This window comes from Thermobia domestica, chromosome 8, assembly GCF_964235325.1.
Source record: "Thermobia domestica chromosome 8, izTheDome1.hap1.1, whole genome shotgun sequence".
In the NCBI taxonomy this organism is placed as follows: domain Eukaryota; kingdom Metazoa; phylum Arthropoda; class Insecta; order Zygentoma; family Lepismatidae; genus Thermobia; species Thermobia domestica.
The window spans coordinates 254,545,798-254,561,758 of NC_137461.1; positions in this window are offsets into that span (position 1 = coordinate 254,545,798).

The following is a 15,961-nucleotide window of genomic DNA, read 5'->3' on the forward strand; positions in this document are numbered from 1 at the left end:
TCTACCGATAGCACTGAAGAACAGGACAACTTGTCAAGAACTAGACATAAGCAAATAAAATTACTGAGAAAATACTGATAAAATTTGTTACTGAGAAAATATCCTTTTCGTTTAAGAAATGTGATAACATTTATACTGAAAATTTAATCCTGTAATTGTGGTTTTGCAATTTCTGCGTTCTGATTAGGAAAGAAGTAAAAACTAGCACAAATCATATTCTGGTTTGAAAAAAAAAAAATAATAAGAAGAAGTGAAAATCAAGAAAAGTCTCTTGGTAAGATGGATGTTGGGAGCTACATAATGGGAACATGTTTATCATAGTCACTATGTTGAATCTTATTTCAAATGCTTTACTTAAAGAAAAAGAAAGGAAAGAAAAGAAATTAAAAAGAAAGAAAAGAAAAAGAAAGATTACAAAGCTATATCGATCTTGAATGCAATTTTGTCAGAATATTCATACAGTTAATGATTATATTCATACCTTTTTGCCATTTCTTATTTATTTATCTAGGTACTTACAAGAAGAAGAAGAAGAAAATACATGTAAATTTTATAGTTACATAACATATAGCATTTCAATATCATAATTTTGATGTGTATATATCAAAATGCTAGGTATATGTGTTTGTGTTCATGAAAAACGTATATGTTTGTGGATGCCTATATGTTTGTGGCAAATTCTTTTAACAATGATATGTCGGAAACCACAAGCTCTAGAAAAGATGGCGTTTTCACTGATCGATTGCAAATTTTGTGTAAATTGTTCAGTTCTAATTGAATAATTAAAAGTGGTCTTTATTTCTTTATTACATTTTGTAGGGATACACTGGAAATATTGACATTTTAAAAAGTAAAGCATCATATCCAACGAGTTATATATTTGTATATGAAGTTTGTACATCTCTCCGGCGTTTGTTTCATGGCCAAATGATAATGAAAAACGAAGGATAACAATTTCTCCAGTCTAAGATGAATCTTTATTGTTTGGAGTGTTTTGTCCAATGAACACCATATATCACTAACATTATAATTAATTGTGTATGGAATGTATTTGCTTATTACGTGCTGCATGCAAGAAGAAAGAAAACACTGATCATTAGGCTTCGGATTTTTAGGTCCCAAAAAATTCAAATTAGGATTTTAAAAAGTGCATTTTAGGATTTTATAGGTTTTTTAAAAACACGGTTTAGGATTTTTAGCGTTGTATTACTGAAAACGGAATATTACTACACTTTAAGCACTTTGTTAGCTATTTCATACTTAAATGGTAACCTTAAGTTAGTAAGCTTTATGCTAACCAGTCTTCTGCGTAATAAAAATAATAAAACGCTTCTTACCTTGGACTTTTTTAGATAGCTGAAATATAGTTTAACATATGTATGGCCTGTCGTACTATAGTAGTAGTAGTAGTTTTTATCAGTTTTCTTATAATTGAAATTTTATACAACACCACAAATACCACTTCACTTTTCTAACGATACACTGAGGAAATACCAATGTTCAGATACTGTTTTTCCGGCACTTTTCATGTTTTCTATAGCGTAAAAACTGGTCACTTCACTCTCTGTAATGGCACTGAACAATAAAATATTTGACAAGATTTTCTGTTGTGAACTTTTTTCCTGTCGTCTGACAAAATTCTCTTGAATGCAGAAAAACTGCGTTCCACATCACACGATGTAAGAGGCACATATTTCATACTGGCTAATTCCTCGGGATTCCATAGCAAATTTTCTTGGACATTGTCTTCACGAAGAATTTTGCCCACTAATTGTATCTGGGTCAAATCAGGATTGCGTTTCAAAACCGCCTCCAACTTGTCCTCAATTTTTGTTCCAACTTCCCCAGGTACTTTTTTCCCTTTCACTTCTTGAAGAATTTGAAGAGCTTCTGATATTGCAATGGACTTCTTTTCCAATTCAGTGATGGCTTGAGGCAGATGAGAAAAGTTGGCTTTAATGTAACTTAGTTGTTGTACAACAAACTGTGACTTCAGTGCTTTTTTTTTGCAGACGTGATTGAAGCGGCTTCAATCTCGTCGAGGGAATCGATGACCTGAACAATGCTTTCAAAATTATCTGCATAGTACAGTGCTGCTGAGAGCCACGTTCCCCAACGGGACACAACGGGCTGTGGTGTGTTTGGAAGCATATCCTTGAAGGTAGCCACTCTGTTAGGAGCTTTCAAGAAAACCTTCTTTACAGATGAAATTATGTCGTTGACGATTGACTACGTGTTTGAAAGTATTTTTCAAGTTAAAAATAACTATAAAGAATCATTCAGGACGTTATAGGTTCTAAAAGCTAATTTAGGATTTTTTAGGTCCTAACCCCCCAATAATTAGGACATTTTAGGTCCTATAAAACTAATATAGTTCTACTTATAGCAACTTGAAATGTAAAGAAAACACGAATTTTTTGCATTTACTGTACAGGAATAAAATAGGTTCGAACCTAAGAATCCGGAGTCTGCTGATCATACATGAATTAAAAACTCCAACCGGAAGTAGGCTCAAATCTTGCAAACGGTGCGATATATTGAAAAAATAATCGAAATCTCCCCTTTATGATACCCCTTGCCGATTTTCATCAAGACGTCCTTTACTTGTGTACGTAAAGACATGTAGAGATGTTGTGAGGAATGATAAGGAAATTCATGGTCATATGTGAATGATGCGCTGCGTAGAGAGCGCAGGTTCAGCTAGTATATTTTAAAATATTATAAACAGACAACCGTGTTAAAGAAGAATCATACATGAAACATAAATAATAGTGTATTTATGTACACGTGAGAACCCCTTTTCCCAGGGTTGATGCTCATTGGAACTGTAGAAATCGTGCTGATTGAAAGGTCACCTGCGGGACATTTTATTTCCATTAAATGTTATCATGTTCTCACACTTACGATGTTTGTATTTTAAAGTACAATTTTGTTTGATTTTACTTCATGTTTCTCTCAATGGTTAGCAAGCTCTTACTGACAACTCCATCCACAAAACAGATTTGAAGTCCTCTCTTAAATTATCATCTTGAATTATTATCTTAAAAAGAGCCTTTAAAATACATTTATTATAAAAATGCTTTTCTGTCTGAAGCGCATAGTGTGATAGTTAGCTGTTACATTACAACATTCTAAATTGTTTAAATGTAAGCATATTCTAGTGGCGTCAACAACATTTAATTCCGCTACCTTGTCAATGTCAGTTTGCTAATTTACAAATACCATAATTCCATCCACAAGTGTCAAATATCTGTGTGTAAGTAACAACGATATCCAAGTATGTTAATGTCAAGAGTTAGCCGGTTAGGCTAAAGAAGACGGTGATGATGAGTACTGAATGAAATGGTGGAATGAAGAAAGTGGGAGAACCCCGAGAAAACCCACGAACACGGTGCTTGTCCACCACAAAGTCCACACGGCGCGAGCTGGGATAGAACCAGGGACCCCAAGCACCGAAGGTGAACACTCTACCATTGAGCCACCGCCCTATCAGTCAAAACGAACCTATACGTAGACTATCCAGAAAGTGACGTTTCGGCGGGATGCTGTTACGTGCGGAGCGAGCGCCGCCCCGCCATTTTGTGCAGGTATTTCAGCATGTTCAGTGCGCAATGCGCATCCAGCTGTGGGAGTGTGAAGATTATGTTGCTTCAGCTCTGTTCATAATACATCTTTAATATGAGTGCACCGATTGGAAATCCCGCCAGATATGAAATGAGGTCGGTCATACGGATTTTTGTTGGCGAAAAACACTAAACCTGTAAACATTAATCAACAACTGTGTGAAGTTTATGGTAAAGATGTAGTGAGTGATAATGTAGTGAGGCGTTACTGCCTCATATTTTAAGATGGCCGCAAAAACATTCACGAGGAAGACCGAAGTGGATAATTCAGCATTGTGACAGGAACTCTTACAGGCCTTTCATTAGGAGGTTTTCGACCATCGCCATATAGCCTTTTTTCACCAAGTGGCAACCAGACATGAAGACCTGACTAGCAACGCAGCACTTTGATAACGACACAGATTTTCAGACTGTTGTGCTGGAATGTTGAAGTTAAAAGCGGTTAATTTTTATTACTATGGACTTTGTAAGCTTGTTCATCGCTATAATAACATTGACTATGTCGAAAGTATTAGCCCTATACGAGTGTCGCTTCGAAATGTAAATTATAAAAATGTCTGCTTTCACTTGTCTTCCTTTTAGATTGTTTTTATTTGCATTCAGTCTAGCGCCCCTTTCAGCAGCGAGGTGATATGAAACGTGGGCCTAACGTGGAATCCAAACCACAAGAACTCCCACCGGGAATCAAAATCGGGTCTCCCACGCCATGTCTTGTTTTTATTCCGAAACAGTTTCTGGAGTTAACTATTCCAAAAACAGTCTATCCAGTGAGTCACTTTCTGGATAGGTCTCATATGTAAGTTAAACATTCTACGATTATATACCAAGGCTGAGGAAGGCGGTGATGATAATAATAAAATGGTATAATGAAAAAAAAAAAAGTGAGAGGAAACGAGAGAACCCCGAAAACACCCACACACTCTGTGTTTGTTCACCACAAAGTCCACTTGTCAGGACATTGGGACTGAACCAGAGACCCCACAGATATAGATTACTTTGTATTAATACTAAAAATTCATCTAAACTTTTCCTTACACTTCTAATATTCAAATGTATAATCGTAATATCTCTGTTTTATATCTAAAGAGTTAAGTATAAGAGGGTACATCATACAAATGTTAGTATCTAAGCAGTTTTCAAAATGAAACCTTTTGGAGAAGTGAAATTTTCAACCCCTTGGAACTTTGTTTCCATTTATTCTAAATACTTCATATCATGACCAATATTTTGGATATTATGCACTACCACACTCGTCTCACTTGCGTTGCTACTGTTGTAGAGACCTCCGAAATTTGTTCCTGATGCTGTAGCGTTGTTAGTTCGTAACACTGAATAATAAGTGTTATATTATGGGTGTTCGTTTAATATGTAGATTAGATATATATAAAACCTGACGTAGTGTCGTTTGAAAAAATACAATTTTATGTTCAGTTGGCAACACTGTTAATCTAGTGATATTGCATACTGTGTCAAACTATCTCCTCTATAGATATTTTCATAGGATACAATTTCAGTGTTTCGTACCTCTTGATTTAAAAGTTACAAGGGTCGATTCTAGATAAATGGACAACCCTGTATATATATATCTCCGAAAATATATCTCCTTGGAATTAAAAATTCTTCACATGGGACATTTTCTCCTTCAATAAAACTCCTTATGCAGTAGCCCAATGATGAGTCTTCGAGTCGATTTCTTTAAAGTGGATCACCACCCGGAAGTCAGTACATATTTTAACTCATTCCCTTAACTACTGCGCAATGAAACGTTATAAATATTCTACTATAAGATAAAGTTATGTTTCAGCTATAATACAAGACACTAATTCATTTGGTTGTGTCTTCTGATATCGAAAAAGGTAACAAATAAAAGAAAAAAATTGATTCGTTTTACAATGATCACATAAGATGGCAGTTGCTGTTAGATCTTACTAGAAATGCTCAATTTTATGAAATGTTTATTTGAATGTGTAAAACGACCTTATTAAGAAATAGATATACTATTTGACCGTTTTTCGTGTTATGTTTAACATTTTATTTAATTATTAATTTACATTTAAGGAAATAGATTTTGAGAAGAAACTTGCGCAGAACGTCATTATGCGTTGTTGCTAAATTTGTACGTTTAATTCCTGAATTCTAGCGTTGCACTTCGAGAAGCGGAACTTAGCTGTAAATTGTGGTAAGGGTCGAAAACTAATTTCTCCAGTAAGTATCCAAGCAGAATTGTATGATTACTTAATTATCTGGCACCAGCAAACACTCGACACTACCTGGCAACGCCACACTATTCATGCACTGTGTAGCATAGTACCGAGAACATCTAGTGATCCACCTTAGTGGTGTCGTTATTCTATTAATTGTGTTCAAAGACCTTCCAACAGTACCGTAACTGTTTGAGACACGCGCAGTTAATACTTTCTTACGTGTGCTTTTTAGTCCATCATAATCTAGAGTCGAGTAGAATTGATTTTAATGTTGATATGCTGTCATTCACACTTGTTACCAAGAATTTATCATCGGCTTGTAAATGATCATGTATGATGTGAAAATTGAGAAATATTTCAGACATTGACTTTGTTTCTGAGCAGCTAAATACGATTAAAAGTTTCGAATAAGGAACACAAGGAGATTAAATGTACTGTGCCCATGGACGGAGTTATGGGGGGAAGCATTGCCCCCAAACTTTTTAAGAAAAAAAATAAAAACGCTACCTATAAGATGACTAGGGATGCGCACGAGTCGAGACATGTCTCGAATCTCGACTCGACTCGAGTCTAGATTCGAGTCGAGACACACTTTGTAAATTTCGAGACGAGTCGAGACAAACGTATTTCTCGACTCGAATTTTCGAGTCGAGACTCGAGTCGAGTCGAGACAGCTGGTAAAAATCTCGACTCGACTCGAATGTCTCGAAAATCTTTCTATAATTTTTAATATTATTTTGAAGAAAGTACTCACTCAGAAACACTCGGCACGAGAATTTCGGAAACTGTAGGACTGGTCAGGTGTTCGAGGAGTGCTGTGGTGATTGTCTTCAACAAGTGGCGTAACCAAGGGGTAAAGAAGTCCAAATGTCGAGGGGTTGGGCGCCCCCCCACCTCATTACAGATGTCGGACGTCGTAGGCTGGGCAGACTGGTAAAACAGAACAGGCAGCGAACTGCGTCGGAACTAAGATCAGAGTTTAATGCTGGGCAAAGTACAAGTGTGTCTGAACTAGTGTTGTCAAATTTCCGGAAATTTTGAACCTGTTTTTTTTTTAAAAAAAACTTTTTTTTCGATTTTCCGGAAAAATTGAAAAAAATAAAAATGTTTGTATTAGTTTAATTTTACTAATAATGATATCTCTTTTTCTTCAAACACGTGAAAAATGTAAGTTCAAAAATTTCAATATTAAAAAAATAGAACTCGAAAATAAAACTATTCCAATTATTATCTATATATTAAAATACTAGATTTACGCGTACAAGTATATATTTCTCCTCACAGAAAAGTTTATATGTTTATCTTCAATCGTTTCAACAATGAAATCTCGAACCCACAAGTGCTAGTAACGTGCCGTTTTCATTTGTCGATTCCAAATTTTGTGTAAATTGTCCAGTTCTAATTGAATATTAAAAAAACATGGCCATTAGTTCTTTATTACATTTTTAGGAGTATACTAGAAGTATTGTGGGAGCGCGGTGGCTCAGTGATAGAGCGTTCACCTCCGGTGCTTGGGGTCCCTGGTTCGATCCCAGATCGCGCCATGTGGACTTTGTGATGGACAAACACCGTGCTCGTGGGTTTTCTCGGGGTTCTCCCGTTTCCTCCCACTTTCTTCATTCCACCATTTCATTCATTTCTCATAATCACCGTCCCCTTTAGCCTAACCGGCATATCTGTGGGACGTAAAGCTAAAGATTTCATTTCACTAGAAGTACTGAAATTTTTGAAAAAGTAAAGCATCATTCCCTACGAGTTACATATTACAACATCTCATATTTGTATATAGGGGTTTGTATATCTGTCAGGCGTTTGTTTCATGGCCAAATGACAATGAAAACGAAGGATAACCATTTCTCCAGTCTAAGATTAATCTTCATTGTTTGGAGAGTTTTTTTTTGTCCAATAAACACCGTTTATTACTGACATAATTAATTGTGTGTAATTTATTTACTTATTAAATATTGCATGCAAATGAATGCATACACGATATGGGCATTCAGTAAATGGATACTTGAAAATTTGAATTCAATTATCTATACAAGCCGGCTACAAATCTTTTGTTTTGGCCACGGATGCAGTCCAAACTACATTTTCCTCCTACCAATTTTACAATTAGGATTGAGCTTCTTACCGGATGTGTAGCCTACTGAAGGACTACACAGATGTTATCGAAACTATTATGCTGTTGTTTCTTTGTATGCTTTCGCAGAAACTTCTGTAGATATCGAAGCCCGCCAGTGACGCCATATCTAGCATCTTGGTCCTAGATCTAGCATAATTCACTCCCATTTAGCATCTAGCATCTTGACTTTAGCATCTTGGCAAAATCTCATTCTTCCCTCTGGAGAACAGAAAAAAAACGAAAATTTAGATGGTTTTCTGACCGTTGGGAATTATCCATTAGTTGAAGCGATGGTTGGAGAAATAAAACCAGTTAGTATTTCCGCTGTTGTGTTGTTCAATTCACAGAAATGTTCAAAAATAAGCAAAACGTGACTCTGCACAAGATGTTTACTCACCCATAGTTTTATTATTGTCAACTGAACCCTGAATGTGAGGTTATCTGGGATGTTTCTGTCCCTACTCACTTTACAACTTGAGAGGGGAGGGGGTAAAAGAAATACTTCAGTGCTGCGTCGGAAGCGGCATGTTTTGTATATATTTCTTAAAATGTTATCCATTCATAAAGTATAAATTCCCCCTTCCTCCCCTGATTCTCTTTCCAATACAGAGAACCGACTCTTTAAATGAAGAAAGAACCCTGAACCCTCCCGAAAATGCTAAAATGAATGATGCGTACAAATAACAAATCTGTGGATGAATCAAATAATGCAGATATATGAGAAGATGATGACGAAGATAACAGTGCTTGATGCAGCGCAGTCTACCACATGTAGATAGATTTGAAGTGTTCATATTTTGTGTATGAGTACGTGTGTATGTGCTTGTTTCTGAGTATTTATATGCGCGTGTGTCTTGTAATTGTTATATTAATATCCACTGGATTAAGTGAAAGTATAAAATGGATTTGATGACTGCCAAATTGACATCACCTTGATAAGTCATTATTTTTTAATATTTAGTAATATTAAATTAGATTATAGTTTAGCGTCGTTTTCAGGAGCAAAGCTCTACAAGACGTAAACCTACAGTTTAACGTCGGATTTGAAACACATGAGCTCCTACCATGAATCAAACCTCGCTCGAGAAAGGCGCATACGCTAACCACATAGCAACGGGGAGCTCAACATTTAGTAATATGTATATTAAGTTGTAAAATTATATTTGTTTAATTTTCACTAATATAATCTTCACAATGTAAAGCCTTTGCTAGGCACGTTATCTTGTTTAAAAACAAAAAGCTTATCTCTTATGTTTCCGTCTCGGGGTTGGACTGCGGGATGATTGAAATCCGAAAGAGATGTTTTTATTATATTTTGTACAGTAGATCTGCTCCTTCAAAATCTCCGTGTTTGATAAGAGTGAACCTCCCTGACTCACGAAAATGTATACGTAATATGACAAACCATGTACATTAAATGCCAGACTAATATAGCAAACATTGAAGATACACCCTAGAAAATTTTCTTCGGCCGCCCATGTCTGGAGGTACACATGATTTTAATCTGTTTAACCCATGTCTGGCCTTGTTTTCCATCTGTAGTGGCATTTTTTGACAAGATAATGCACCATGTCACAAGGCCAGGAGTGTAATGGAGTGGTTCGAGGAACACAGGAGCGAGTTCCAAGTGATGTGCTGGCCCCCAAACTCTCCGGATCTGAAACCAATCGTTCACATCTGGGATGTGATTGAACGTGACGTGAGGGCGTATCACCCCCTCCCCGGAATTTACGGGAATTAGGTGACTTGTGTGTGCATATGTGGTGCCAACTCTCTCCAGTGACCCACCGAGGAACATTGCGACCATGCCAAGACACGTTGCCGTTGTTATTCGTGCCAAAAGGTGGACATACTAACAATTAGGTAGGTAGTCATAATGGTCTGGCTGATGTGTGTGTATATTTTAACTCGTATATTTTGTCTCGACTCTAATTCGAGTCGAGTCGAGACAGAGACTGTCGAGTCGAGACACGAGTCGAGACAGCAACATATTTTCGAGTCGAGACAACATTTTCTCGAGACGAGTCGAGACAGGCTTAAATCTCGACTCGACTCGATTCGTGCGCATCCCTAAAGATGGTCACATACCAAAACCTCCGAGATCGACCAAAGGGTCTGCCACCCCCCCAGCAGACAATTTCTATCTCCGCCCATGATTGTGCCTCTCATCAGCTATTACTGTGTTGCTATATTTAAGAAGTATTTCAATAGGTGGATCCAAGCAGGAAGTCGAAGGGTCGTTCGTTTAAGTTTATTATTTAAAAATAGAATCTCGCAGTGGGGTTTATAAGATTGTACTCCGTAGTAGTCCGTTCTTCCGTTACTTCACACGATAACTCTTGAACAAAAACGAATTTTTGAATTGTGTTTGTTGCAATAGATAGCTAGAGCGATTATCTCAGCCGAGTTCATTCATGGGGGCAATCCGTTAACATCTTAACAGATAACGGCCACTTTAACTGTGGCTATCTATGTCCCATCCGTTAAGCAAATTTTTGAATTGTGTTTTTTGCAATAGATAACTAGAGCAATTATCTCGGCTGAACTTTTAATGGAGACAATACTTTAACATTTAACGGATAACGGCGGTTTTAACAGTGGTGATCCGTTTCCAATTCATTCTTAAATTTACGTTTTTGGGCAACGCTAACTTAATTTGCAATCTTCAAAACATTTAAGAATTACGAGTTGCATAAGCGTCTTGACGAAAATACTTATGTTCTTCATCCTTATTATAATCGCAACTTCAATCATTCATAAATTACGTTTCCCGTTATATTTCTTTTTTCTGTCTTTAGAAGAGTTATTTTTGTTGTAATAACATTTTGTATTTCGGTTGAGGGGCGGCAAACACCTTTCGGCCTAGGGAACGACAAAATATTAAATCCGGTCCTGTATGAGAATATACCTTAGTATTAGTCTTACTTTATTGAGTTACTAATCAGAAGAAAGAAACTAATTACAAAATAATTAGTTTCATTCTGTGTTTTCTCAAAAACTACGCATAAGCATTTACAACGATGCATATAATTTTGTTCTACTCACTAAAGTCTATTAATAGAAATAGAAGAAAATTTCCATCCTGTTTTGATGCTCAAATAATTCATGTTCTAAAAAAGAAAAGAGTATCATAGGAGACGCAGAAAAACTTCAAATTATCATGACGTACAATACAATGAACTTCGTAGAAATTGAAAAAAAACTGATAAAAACTGCTTATAATAACTATGCTAAATCTTTTGAAGAAACAATCAAATACGACCCACAAAATATGAAATTTATTGAATAGTGAAAGAAAAAGAAATTTATTTTTTTTCTGCAATGCAATATATGAATGATTTACTAATTCACCTCAAGAAATTGCAGTATTTTGGCAGTGTTTATGATCCCAGCCTACTTATGTATACTTTAGATGAAAATTATGAATCAGTTATAAGCTATAGCTTATCAATAACACATGTTTCTAAAACTGAAATTAAGCAATCAGTAAAGCAATTAAAACCCAGCAGAATTAATAGTCCAAATAAACTTCCCACCTATTTGTTTAAAGGCTGTGCTGAAACTTTATTAGTTTCACTATATTTGATATTTAATTTAATTTTGAAAACTCAATCGCTTGCGGATAAATGGAAGCTAAGCAAAATAACACGGGAAGCTCTAAGAATATTAAAAATTATAGATCTATTTCCCTAATTTCAGTTCCTTCAAAAATTTTCGAACATATTTTATTTAATAGAATTTTCTCGCATGTCAAATCCTATATTTTACCTTTTCAGCATTTTTTTTTTTAAATCCAGGATGCTCAGCGTACTATGAATGATGGATATAACGTTGATGTAATTTATATGGATTTTCAAAAAGCATTTGATAAATTAAATCATATGGTTCTAACAAATAAGCTTTTGGCTTTGACATTTTAAATCTGTTTGATAAATATTATGATTTCTTATTTATGAGGTAGAACATATTTTGTCAATTACAATTTTGTATAATCTCGTATTTACGTAGCTAATAGCTATTTATGGTATACCACAAGGTTAAAATTTGGGTCCATTGCCATTTTCATTATTCATTAATTATTTACCAAGTGTTGTAAAATATAGTAATTATTTATTATATCCCGATGACATGAAAATATTTAAAGCTATGAAAGTGAATAATGATCTGCATGAACTACAAAGTGATATTAATAGTCGTATGCAATGGTGTATCAGGAACAAATTATATTTTAATATTTAAAAAATGTAATGTTATAAGGTTTTCAAATAAAATTAATTGCCCATCTTTTGAGCGTAAGATTAATAGTGAAAAGTTAAAAAGAGTATGTTCTGTTAATTACTTAGGTGTGTTGCTAGATCATAAGTTTACAGTTAAATGTCACATAATAAAATTATTGCAGAGTCGTACAGGGCCCAAGGGATTTTAATAAGGAATGCAATAGACCTATATAATATCCAAGCTTTAAAATATCTCGTAGGAGTAAGTTGGAATACTGTTGTATTCTTTGGGATCTTATTCATAAACTACAACCAAATAACACAGAACGAGTCCAATTAAAATTTTTGAAACATCTTTATTTTAAACTGTATCATATATCACCAACCAAAAATAAGATCTCTTACTCTTCTGTTATACTTATATTTGATATGGACTCTCCTGACAGGAGACGTTTGTTTATTCAACAAATACATTTGTACAAAACAGTGAACTCAGTGACAGATAATTGTAATTTACTCCAATATATTAATTTCAATATATCAAAACGATCATTGCTTAAAAATTTAGTGTTTAACATAACAAGATCTCACATTACAATCCACCAGGAGTCATTCATAGTTAGAGCTTGTAAAAATTTCAATCTGTTGATTTCATCAGATCTGGATCTTGACTTCTGTTACCCTATCTCTATATATTCACGTGTTCTCAGAAATAGTATGGAATAACAATTGAGTAAGAAGTGAATTTTGAACCTATACTGGAGACTATTTATCATTTTTCTCATTTTTCATTTTTTTTTTAAAAAAATATTTATACTACTAATATTTTAATTTTGTTTTTATTATTTAACTTGTATTTTTCCTTCTTTACATGTATAATCTTTTCTCTTTCTTTCAATATACAGACATATTTAATTTAAATGTATTTTATATGTAATTATATGACTATACATATGTTACTCTGTAAATGGAGTTCGTTTCTATAGAGGACTATTATAAATAAATAAATTGGTATACGTATGCCTAGCATTTGCACACTTTTTTTTTTTCGTTAATCCCTAATAACATTCAGAATTTTGATAACTATCTACGTATATCTATAACGTGTATCTTACCATGTAGACTCCTGCAAATGGACTCCTGGTAAGATGGACTCCTGCAAGTAAGTTAATTGTGCTTTTTTTTTTTTAACTGAAGTTTGGACACGAAATCTTTGTTGACATTAAATAAAATCTTCATGTCTCACATTTATTCACTGTAGCCTAAAGGGGGCGAGTGAAAGTACATGATTTTAAAAGAATTGGTAGTATGTGAATGTGAAAGGAAATAAGAAAACGAGAGCAAATTCAGGATCATGATATTTTCCACACAAACGGCCTATGCGGTCGACCTAAGTATCCTTCACACCAGAAGAGAGCGCAGCACCATTGCGTCATCGTACCCTCAGATCTTGTCTGTTACTCTTTCTGCTTTTACTGGAATGTTTTGGAATTGCTTGAAAGCGACGTTAGACAAAGGTAGTGGTAAGATTTGAAAATTGGTCTCAAACCAATTTTTAAAATAAAATCTATTTTTTTCTTTCTTTTTTTTTTCCTTTTCTTTGAAAATCAGCTCTAATACCGGATCAAATGTAGCTTTTGCTGAAATTATCTTAAGAAGAGAAAGAAACTGAAATCTGGCTCGTCTTTATTTTTCGTATTTCTTCCTTGTAAACCTGCAACTAACATGAAGTTTGTTCACCTCATAAATAACTGATGATTCCAACAACAGGAGTCACGGTGATAAAGAACTCGTTTGACTCTTGACGTCTGCCTGATCAGAAAGAAAGCTTTTTTTTTCTTTTTACCTTTTTTCGTTTTGCTTATTTAATTCCTCTTCAAACTTCTTTTCTTGCTTTTTTTTTTAAATCTTTCTTTCTGTGGCTGCTTCTGTTCCTTGTGTAATAACACTTTGCATGCCTGTGTGTAGTTTAATAGATGACTTGTTCATAAAACTGGCCACAAAACTACCTAATGGCTATACATTTTTGTGGACTCGTTGCAAAAGTCTTCTTTTTTCTTCTTCTTCCTTACGTACATGTTTGCACAAGCATGAGCTGTAACCTAGGTTGTGAAAACGAATGATCATTTACAGACACAACTATTTGTGACAAGGAACTTCAAAAATTTCATCAATACTTCCTTACATTTATTTTATTTTATTTTATTTTAGTGGGTTTATTTTGTTTTATTACTAGTAGTTTCCGTCTTTAGTACTACAAGTGTCTTGTGTATTATCGTCACGAGAAGATAAAACTAACTCTATGGCCTATGGAACCCGGAGGTTCAATGCCAGCATGGAAGAAAGTAGGAACTCTGTCAAACTTTTAACTGGAAACCGAATCCGGAAAAAGTCATTAGGGAGACCTAAGTACAAATAAGGGGGGGGGGCAGAGTATCAAGACGAATCTCGCAGAAATCAAATACAAGTTAGAAACTGGATCCAGTTGGTTAAGAAGAGAAGTTAATGGAGAGCTTTTGTGAATGAGTTATTAAACCTACGGATTCCGTAAGCTATCGAGTTAGTTATGATAGTTATGCTGAGGACAGTCCTTCTCCCTCCATGGTTTCGTGTAGCTGAACGTATAGCGCGGGTGCCTTTGGTCTGCATAGTCTTGGGTTCGATTCTTGGTGGGGGAAAAATTGCCAGTGTCGAAGCTTCTTGAGGGACAAGGAATGGTTTCTTGACGTCTGCTTTATTGATCTCTAAAACGAACATTCAAAGGAAGAATCAACGAGATAATTGGCACTTTTACACCAGACATGACGTTGGGAATGCATTTGGAGCAAGGGGCAGTATACTTCCGTCTAAAAAGCAAAAGATGATTGCAGTGTGTATTAATATGCTGACCACGCATTACATAATTAAATTCCGTCTCCGCAGTTATATTATGTGGCTTATATTGTAAAGGAGTTTACTTTGGTTTAGGATCTCTTTTAACCCCCATCCCTCCGAAAAAAGAGAGAATAGGCCTATAAAGATGATCCACAGTGAGCATCGAAGATAATATTTTATAATCATAAAGCGGAAATGAGCGGACTTCTCATCCCAAACCCACTAATAAAAAATCTCTCTTATGTTCAAACAGAAATTTAATCTCAAAATGAAACTTTTTTTTAAACTTCAGCAACAAGCTTTTCTTGGCCGGTACATTTGTCTTCCATAAGTTTTGTTGGCTATGTTTGGTATAGTAATAAAGAAAGAAAGAAAAAACAATTTAAACATGTTGCAGGAAACAGGTGTAGAGCGAGGTGTTTGACCGCCAACCTGTCCGTAACACGGACATTGACTTCCATCGTTTCTTAATTTTATTTTGCAGGCGTGAATGCAGGCTATTCGTGTGAAAATCACTCGTTTCGTGATAAAAGGTTCTCGCGTGTGCCATTGTAAACTCTTTCCGGAACATCCATCCAGAAAGTTTAGCTCTCCTCTGCTTAGTATATGTTTATATCTATTTCTTCTGGTTAGTAATAATAATTCGTGGGTTTAAACAAATATACAGGGTGTTTCAAAACAACACCGACAACGTTTGGGACGTGATTCCTAACAAGATAAGACAAAAAGTATAGACCAACCTGGGTGCACAAATGCTTCCTTTCGGAGTTATAGGCTGCCGAAAACATGAAATTTAAAGGTACATAGCTCCAATACTATGGGACCTACCGTAGTCGCGTCAAGACTTCACTTAGGAACTATTGTGTGCCCTATCCAAACATCCAAGTTTCAGAATCCTGAGGTACTTCCGCAACAATT